Source organism: Chelonoidis abingdonii, chromosome 11, assembly GCF_003597395.2.
Source record: "Chelonoidis abingdonii isolate Lonesome George chromosome 11, CheloAbing_2.0, whole genome shotgun sequence".
Taxonomy (NCBI): Eukaryota; Metazoa; Chordata; order Testudines; family Testudinidae; genus Chelonoidis; species Chelonoidis abingdonii.
The window spans coordinates 17,564,941-17,573,977 of NC_133779.1; positions in this window are offsets into that span (position 1 = coordinate 17,564,941).

Sequence of the window (9,037 nt, forward strand, 5' to 3'; positions counted from 1 at the left end):
GAGGGGGCCCCCACCAATACCCCCCCCCTTGGAAAGAAAGGGACCTTGGATCCTGGGGGGGGGGGGGCAAAGGGTGCTGGCAGGCGAGGGAGGGAACCTTGTGTAATGGCTTGGCTCCATGCCGCCTTGCACCATTGCTCATGTGTGCACATTCACTTGTGCACCAGCTTGCACTGTTGCTCACGTGTGCACGTTCCCCTGTGCACCTACCAGCATAATCACTAGTGTGTGTGCACTCTGTGTGCCATCTGTTGCGACGTGTACCCTCGGCTAGGTGTTAGCTTGTCCATTAGCACACTGCAAATCAGCGGACGTTTTTGCTTGTGCATGCACACTCACCATCTCACACTGTTGCTCACGTGTACATTTGCCTATGCACTGGCTTGCACCATTGCTCATGTGCATGCTCACCTGTGCACCCCTTGCATCATGACTAGTGCACCCACGCTCTATGTACCATCTGTTGCACATGGACACTCAGCTATGCACTAGTGTGTGCACGCTGTCTGCCATATCACACCATTGCTCATGTGGACACTTAGTTGCACATGGGGTTGCACCAATGCTTGTCTGCACATTCAGCTTCATGTCTGCTTGCACCATTGTCCTCGTGCTCATCTGCTCGTGCCATCAGTCACGGACACATTCAGCTACGCACCAGCTTGCACCATTGCCCACACAAGCATACTTAGCTGGGCCCCAACTTGCACCATCACTCACACATGCACATTTGGATCACTGTACCCTCTCCCACCACCTTGCACACTAGCCCCTGCTCTCCCCTGCCACACAGACCGGGTCACGCTTTCTCACGCCCGTGTCGGGCTGCATGTGCCTGTGCCTTGCTGGGCAGTCTGTGGGTTCGGGGTGAACCACCCCTCCCTAGTGCTCCAAAGGGGAGGGGTGAATTGGGGAGCAGCAGGATTGAGGGTAGGGGCGACAGGCACAAGATGGGGGGGGCTCCTGAGGGTGATCCCAACTGGGGTAGAGGGGGGACTGTTGGCCAGGGGGACCCTCACCTGTTTCTAAACCCCCCCACACTCACTGGTCTCTGAAGTTCTGTTCTCCCTGAATTGGGGGGGGGGACACCAGGGCCCCTGGGCTCCCCTCCCCCGCCGATGCTCAGCTGCCAAAGAATTGGGGAGTCGCTGGGGACCCGAGACACCTGCCCTGCAGCTGGGTCGGCACCACAGGGATCGACTGCTCTGGACTGAGGGCGGCTCTTGTGACTGCTGTGGGGGGGGGGGCCCTTTTTTTTTGCTGTGATCCCCAGCGTGAAGCTCCGTCCAGGGGGGTCGTCGTCCTTCACTTCTCACCACTTCAGGGATTGCAAAGCTGGGTCCTTCCCTGCTGGGGCCCCCCCCACATGGCCCCCCTGCTGGGGCCCCCTGGCTCTCCCCTCCCCCCATGGCCTCCTGGCCACCAATAAGGGCTTTCGTCTCGTCTCATCTCGTCGGACTCTCTGCGCCGGCCCCCCCTCAACCCCACGAGGGAGCGAAACGACACACACTAGAATGTCTTCGCCCCCGATGCCTCCCCTGCCCCCCCCCCCAGTGCTGGGACTCAGCGCCTCCCCGACAGTGCAGCAGGATGCCTGGGTTCTCTCCCCAGCTCTGGGCGGCAGAGGGGCGCTAGTGGTGAGAGCAGGGGGGACTGGGAGCCAGGACTCCTGGGTTCTCTCCCGTCTCTGGGAGGGGAGTGGGGTCTAGTGGTTAGAGTAGTGGGGGCCGGGAGCCAGGACTCCTGGGTTCTTGTCCTGGCTCGGGGAGTGGGGCTCGTTGTACCACCTTGTGGCCCTGGAGCAGGAGGGGACGAGGCCTGCCTGGGGTGCTGAATTCTCCAGCTTGTGCTCCAGGTTTGGGGGCTGATTCCCAGGAAGGGGCTGCTGGGGGAAGATACCTCTCACTGACTGCTCCCTCCCAGATCCCCCCTTGTGGGGCGGGGGGGCAGGATCCTCATGCTCTTTTTGCCCCAGCGCCCAGCCCTGTAGCACCTGGGTGTCAGGTATAATTACATCCGCCCACCCCCAATACAAGCCAGGCTTCTGCCCCCCTCCCTCTTCAGACCTTTGCCTAGGGAATTATCTACAATGGGAACCCAGGAGTCCTGGCTCCCAGACCCCCACCCCCCAATCCCAGAGCCAGGGAGAGAACCCAGGAGTCCTAGTTCCCAGCCCCCACCATCTAACCACTAGACCCCACTCCCCAATCCCAAAGCCAGGGAGAGAACCCAGGAGTCCTGGCTCCCAGCCCCCCACCCCAGCAGAGACTCTGAGGCTGAACGTAATAAAACGTGCCAATTTCCAGATGGGAGCAGCTGCCTAAACTCTCTCTCCCCCCAAATTCTCCTGCTGTCATCTGTCCCCCCATCACCCTGTCTGTCCCCCCCTGCCACCGATGCGTTCGCCCCCCCCGTCCCCCAATTGATCCTTAGTCTGCCCCCCTCGGCTGCCAAATATCCTCTTTCCGCTGTCTCCTCTTCCACCCCACCACTGATCCCCCACCACAATGTCGTTACTTCCCCCCCACCAGCCGGTGGCCCCCATCTCAGACTCCGACCTGTGTATAGAGGAACCGATGTATTTTACTGATTTTATTTGCAAATATAAACTCTATGGGGATACGGTTCACGGCAAGCGTGAGTTTGTGAGCATGTGTGCAAGGTGGCTTTGCACGTGCACGTGGGGTTTATGCACCACGGGAGAGCGTGTCTGTCCGTCCCCCATCCACCAGGATGGTGCTGTGTCTTCCCTCCTCAGAAATGCCCCTCGTTCCTGCCTGCCCCAGTCTTCCCCCTGCCAGAGAGGGTAACAACCTAATACTGCTGCCTGCGGCAGGATAGGGGGATGTTGCTCAGCTGGGGGCTCGCAGGACATTGCCCCCTCCCCAACCATGGAAACATGGGGGTGGGAGGGGGCAATCTACGCATGGAACCCAGGTGTCCGGGCCTTTCCCTAGCCTCCCCGCCCGCCAATATTCCACCCACCAGCAGGAATGTTTTGGTGGGAAATTAATCCATCCAATCAGGACTTGGGCGGGGTGTGTGTGTCAGCACCATGTGATTTGCCCAGCCTATCCCGAGCGAGACGGTGGGCGGAGTCTCACACGTGGCCACACCCACTTCCACCCCTTCACTTCTATATGGCTCCGCCCCCCAATTCACACTGCCCCGGACGGGGAGGCTCTGTCCCTCCCTCCCAGAGTTGGGGGGGGGGTTCCCCCTGCTCACGCAGCATCCCCAATTCCCACGGCAAGAACCCACCTGAATCTTAGCCCCCCCCCCCCGCCTGGGGCTGGCAGGGGGAGACCCTGGGGAGGAGCGCTGAGTTCAGGGTACCCCTGGGCAGGGCTGGAACTTGGAGGGGAGCCCAGGGATGGGGGAGGGGAGCTTCACAGGTTAGGCCCCTGGTAGATAGGGGGTCTGCCAATGGATGGGTAGCCGGGGGCGGGGGGGAGCCAGCAGCAAGGGGTCCCGGTTAATATGAGACCTGTCCTGTGACGTTAAGAACTAGGGCCCTGGGGGAGGGGGCAGGGTAACCAGAGAGAAAACCGACCGCGAACAGCACTCCCATCGTCCAGCACTGAGCTATGGAGAGAAGGGGGGAACACCCCCACTCCCCTCCCAGAGTCAGGGAGAGAACCCAGGAGTCCTGCCTCTCAGCCCCCCCCCCTGCTCTAACCACCAGAAAGACCCCACTGCCCCTCCCAGACGCCAGGCGAGAGAACGCCAGGGAGTCCTGCCTCTCAGCCCCCCTGCTCTAAACCACCCCAGACCCCACTCCCCTCCCAGAGCCAGGGAGAGAACCCAGGAGTCCTGCCTCTCAGCCCCCTGCTCTAACCACCAGCCCCCACTCCCCTCCCAGAGCTGGGGAGAGAACCCAGGAGTCCTGGCTCCCAGCCCCTTCCCTTCTCTGACCCACCAGCCCCTACTCCCCTCCCAGAGCTGGGGAGAGAACCCAGGAGTCCTGGCTCCAAACTTTGTGCTCCATGGAGCCAGGCGATTGCTGCATTTCGAACTCATGGAGTTACCGCTCCCCCCACCCCCCTTCACACCCATATTCACAGCTGAGCAATTAGCGTCGGCGCCTCCTCCTTAATGCGCCCGCCTGGTGGAAAGTGAGGGGGGGTTGTAAACTCTCGTGGGCGGGGGGGGGCTCAGGGATGGGATGGGTGTCCATAGGGCCCAGGCATACGCGGCCCCCCCCCAAATCTCCATGTGCCCACTGTGCACCCCACTCACCTCCTGCATCCCTAGAGCCCTCTACAGCAGCCCCACCACTCCAGTGCCCCCCAACTCCTCCAGTACCCCTGCGAGCAGCTACCCCCGCCACGGAGCGCCCCGCAACCCCCCCTCCAGCTGCCAGAGCCTCCGTATTCCAGCTCCCCCCCTTCCCCAAACTGGCAGGTGCCCCAACCCCCTCCCCCGCATTAATTCTCTCTGCAGCTCAGGAGATTAATTGGCGACTTGGCTAATTAAGTTAAAAGCTGAAGCAGGAGACTGAACCGCAGAACGGCTGGGGCCCTGCCAGCTGGGGGGAATCTGGGGCCAGATCTAAGCCAGGGCCCCATGGAGGAGACAGGCCCCAGGCCCCAGGCCCCATTCCCCACCCCCTGAGCCAGCCAGTCCCTGCCCTGGGGCCAGGTGGGACCCGGCGCTCCCTAGAGGGGACAGACGCTGGGCCCCGTTCCCTGCCCCCCTGAGCCAGCCAGTCCCTGCCCTGGGGCCAGGTGGGACCCGGCGCTCCCTAGAGGGGACAGACGCTGGGCCCCGTTCCCTGCCCCCCTGAGCCAGCCAGTCCCTGCCCTGGGGCCAGGTGGGACCCGGCGCTCCCTAGAGGGGACAGACGCTGGGCCCCGTTCCCTGCCCCCCTGAGCCAGCCAGTCCCTGCCCTGGGGCCAGGTGGGACCCGGCGCTCCCTAGAGGGGACAGACGCTGGGCCCCGTTCCCTGCCCCCCTGAGCCAGCCAGTCCCTGCCCTGGGGCCAGGTGGGACCCGGCGCTCCCTAGAGGGGACAGACGCTGGGCCCCGTTCCCTGCCCCCCTGAGCCAGCCAGTCCCTGCCCTGGGGCCAGGTGGGACCCGGCGCTCCCTAGAGGGGACAGACGCTGGGCCCCGTTCCCTGCCCCCCTGAGCCAGCCAGTCCCTGCCCTGGGGCCAGGTGGGACCCGGCGCTCCCTAGAGGGGACAGACGCTGGGCCCCGTTCCCTGCCCCCCTGAGCCAGCCAGTCCCTGCCCTGGGGCCAGGTGGGACCCGGCGCTCCCTAGAGGGGACAGACGCTGGGCCCCGTTCCCTGCCCCCCTGAGCCAGCCAGTCCCTGCCCTGGGGCCAGGTGGGACCCGGCGCTCCCTAGAGGGGACAGACGCTGGGCCCCGTTCCCTGCCCCCCTGAGCCAGCCAGTCCCTGCCCTGGGGCCAGGTGGGACCCGGCGCTCCCTAGAGGGGACAGACGCTGGGCCCCGTTCCCTGCCCCCCTGAGCCAGCCAGTCCCTGCCCTGGGGCCAGGTGGGACCCGGCGCTCCCTAGAGGGGACAGACGCTGGGCCCCGTTCCCTGCCCCCCTGAGCCAGCCAGTCCCTGCCCTGGGGCCAGGTGGGACCCGGCGCTCCCTAGAGGGGACAGACGCTGGGCCCCGTTCCCTGCCCCCCTGAGCCAGCCAGTCCCTGCCCTGGGGCCAGGTGGGACCCGGCGCTCCCTAGAGGGGACAGACGCTGGGCCCCGTTCCCTGCCCCCCTGAGCCAGCCAGTCCCTGCCCTGGGGCCAGGTGGGACCCGGCGCTCCCTAGAGGGGACAGACGCTGGGCCCCGTTCCCTGCCCCCCTGAGCCAGCCAGTCCCTGCCCTGGGGCCAGGTGGGACCCGGCGCTCCCTAGAGGGGACAGACGCTGGGCCCCGTTCCCTGCCCCCCTGAGCCAGCCAGTCCCTGCCCTGGGGCCAGGTGGGACCCGGCGCTCCCTAGAGGGGACAGACGCTGGGCCCCGTTCCCTGCCCCCCTGAGCCAGCCAGTCCCTGCCCTGGGGCCAGGTGGGACCCGGCGCTCCCTAGAGGGGACAGACGCTGGGCCCCGTTCCCTGCCCCCCTGAGCCAGCCAGTCCCTGCCCTGGGGCCAGGTGGGACCCGGCGCTCCCTAGAGGGGACAGACGCTGGGCCCCGTTCCCTGCCCCCCTGAGCCAGCCAGTCCCTGCCCTGGGGCCAGGTGGGACCCGGCGCTCCCTAGAGGGGACAGACGCTGGGCCCCGTTCCCTGCCCCCCTGAGCCAGCCAGTCCCTGCCCTGGGGCCAGGTGGGACCCGGCGCTCCCTAGAGGGGACAGACGCTGGGCCCCGTTCCCTGCCCCCCTGAGCCAGCCAGTCCCTGCCCTGGGGCCAGGTGGGACCCGGCGCTCCCTAGAGGGGACAGACGCTGGGCCCCGTTCCCTGCCCCCCTGAGCCAGCCAGTCCCTGCCCTGGGGCCAGGTGGGACCCGGCGCTCCCTAGAGGGGACAGACGCTGGGCCCCGTTCCCTGCCCCCCTGAGCCAGCCAGTCCCTGCCCTGGGGCCAGGTGGGACCCGGCGCTCCCTAGAGGGGACAGACGCTGGGCCCCGTTCCCTGCCCCCCTGAGCCAGCCAGTCCCCCCCTGGGGCTGGATGGGAGCTGGTGCCCCCCCCCGAGGCAGGCTCCTGCCCCATTCCCTGCCCCCCTGAGTCAGCCAGTCCTTGCCCTGGGGCTGGGGTAGGGGGGGCTGGTGCCCCCTAGTGGCTGGGGGCTCCCATTCAGGTAGTGCCATGGGGTGCAGAGGGGGCTGCTTACAGCTGGGATTCTAGGGGGCAGGGTTGGTTCATGGGGCCTGCGCTGCCCCCCCCGCCCCGGCAGCCCCGGGCTGTGCGCTGTTGTCTGCTTTTAATTAAATGGCCTGTCTGGCTGGATGCCGGGGACACAGGGTAGCTGGGACCCCATTAATGCATCTTCAGGGACCAGGGCCAGGATGCTGCGTCCACCTCTGGGGTGGGACGCCGGCAAGGGAGTGGGGGTGTGGGTGTGATCCAGACAGGGACTAGGGGGGAGGGATACATTGAGAAGTGACACCCCCCCAGACAGGTGAGAGCTTCCTGCTGCCCCTGCCACCTACCCCTGGGCCCCCAAACTCTCCTGACCTTCCCAACCCCCCCACCTCCCTATCCCCCCTTGACCCTGTCCCCCCTCACGCTATCTGCTGGCCCTGCTGCCTAGTGCAGCATGGGGAAAGATGCTGAATAGGCCCATTGCCACGGAGACTGTTTCCATGGTGATGGCTGGTCCTCACCCCCTGCTGCCAATCTTCCTGGAGGATCTGGGGCTGAATTGGGGGGTGGGAGGGGGCGCGGGAAAGGTGGGGACTAGTGGGGAGGGGGGCTGGGAGCCAGGACGCCTGGGTTCTCTCCCCAGCTGCTGGAGCAGAGTGGATGTGGCTATGAATCAGGACTCCTGGGGGTTAAAACAGGGGAGCTGGGAGCCAGGACTCCTAGGTTCTCTCCTTGGCTCTGAGAAGGTGAGGGGGGCTAGTGGTTAGAGCGGGGGGGCGCGGGGCTGGGAGCTAGGACTCCTGGGTTCTCTCCCTGGCTCTGAGAGGGGAGAGGTGGGCTAGTGGGTTAGGTTGGGAGGGGCTGGGAGCCAGGATTCCTGGGTTCTCTCCCTGGCTCTGAGAGGGATGAGGGGAGCTAGTGGTTAGAGCAGGGGGGCAGGGCTAGGAGCCAGGACTCCTGGGTTCTCTCTCTGGCTCTAAGAAGGGAGAGGTGGGTTAGTGGGTTAGGTTGGGAGGGGCTGGGAGCCAGGACTCCTGGGTTTTCTCCCTGGCTCTGGGAAGGCGGGGACTAGGGTCTGCTGGGTTAGGGTGGGGTTAGAGCCAGGACACCTGGGTCCTCTGTTGGATTGGGGGTGGGGTGGTTTGATCCGTCTGGTCCTGGCTGTTGGATTGGATCTGAGCTTGCGCCCAGCCAGCCCCCCCGATATTCCCCCCCCCCCAGAGCCCCAGGTCTGGGTAATTGCTCTTTCTCATCCAGGCTGCCCTCTCAGGCCCTGCTGTCGCTTGGCATCAGTGTCTGGTACCGAGACGGGGACAGGCCGTGATCTGCCAGGCCGGTGGCTCCCCACTCTGCTGGAGCGACACGGCCGCCTCGCACACATGTGTGTTGTTCACCATCACTTGCATCCTCACCTGGTTCCTCTGGCCAAGTCCCCACCTGTGGGGGTCCCTCCTCTCAGTTCATTCCATTAGCACCTCCCCCTTTCCTGTCTGTAAAGTCCCCATCCTGTGCCCCTGCCAAGGTCAGATCCCCCCCTCCCCTGCCGGTCTGGGTCCCCCCCATCCAGATTCCTGGGCTGCCCCAGATCCTGCTCCGGCTTGGAGGGTGCCCCCCTCTCCCCTGCCTTTGGGAGCCACACCCAGGGGTATGTAGCGGTGTGGGTGTGGGTGCCCGCACGCCATCCTGAATCCTCAGCCATGCAACACACAAGTGTGTGAGGGTGGGTGTGATTGTGTGTGCACGAGGCCGCCTTTAGTCTGATGCCCCCCCCCGTCAGATGTGGCCCCCACAGCCCCTTAGTCACACGAGCAAGGCCTGCAGCCTCACCCCATGGTTCACTCCCCACCCCCCAGCTGCCATCCTGCTGTGGTGAACCCCCGTGTCTGGCGCTGCCCAGGCCCCACGGGGATCGTAGGGTGGAGAGACTCCCCCTGCCCCAGGGATTTTGCACTGTGATCCCGTGACCCCCGGTGGCTCAGATAGCGATGGGCGGGTCCCCCACAGGGTGTGTGTGCCAGAGGCAGGGACACACATGGCTGGCACATGCGTGTGCATGTAACAGACCTGGGGCCTCTCCCCAACCCTTGCCAGGATTTCCTCCCCTCCTGCTGTGGAACCTCAGACACATCCCTTGCCCAGCATGCAGCCACCCCTGGGGTGGGGCACAGGGGGCTGGGTATCCGGGGACCCCTCGCCTGGCCCTGGGGTGGGGCGCAGGGGGCTGGGTATCCGGGGACCCCTCGCCTGGCCCTGGGGTGGGGCGCAGGGGGCTGGGTATCCGGGG